Genomic DNA, 517 nt, shown 5'->3' on the forward strand with positions numbered 1-517 from the left:
CAAATGGTACCGGCTTCGGCTCCGGAGGGAGCCTGGTCCGATCCACGGACAGGAGAGATAGCAGCAACGACCCGTTAACATGCCCCCAGGGCGACTCTCTAGTCTCCTACCAGAAGCGGCGCTTGGCGGGGATGCCGGCGTATCCAAAGCAGTGGTAGGAGTACCAGCTCAACATCGGGAAGTACTCGGTTCCAATCCTGGCTATGCCTCCGTAACAGGTGTTACCGACATCGGCAAGAATCGAACCTGCGACTTTCTGGCCAACAGCCACGCGGTCTGCCCATGTCAAGTCCTCAACCAAGTTTTGCAATATCGGAGCTATGGGCACCCGCTCAAGTCCGAAAGAAAGCTGATGTGCCAACGAGTGAATTCGTGTGGCTGCGACTTTCTGGCCAACAGCCACGCGGTCTGCCCATGTCAAGTCCTCAACCAAGTTTTGCAGTATCGGAGTTTCGTTCAGACTTAAGCGGTCTCCGTATGCACCTTTCTTTTGCGGTCGTGGTCTAGTGGCTATGAC

The sequence above is a fragment of the Gregarina niphandrodes genome (assembly GCF_000223845.1).
Source record: "Gregarina niphandrodes unplaced genomic scaffold scaffold00181, whole genome shotgun sequence".
Lineage (NCBI taxonomy): Eukaryota > Apicomplexa > Conoidasida > Eugregarinorida > Gregarinidae > Gregarina > Gregarina niphandrodes.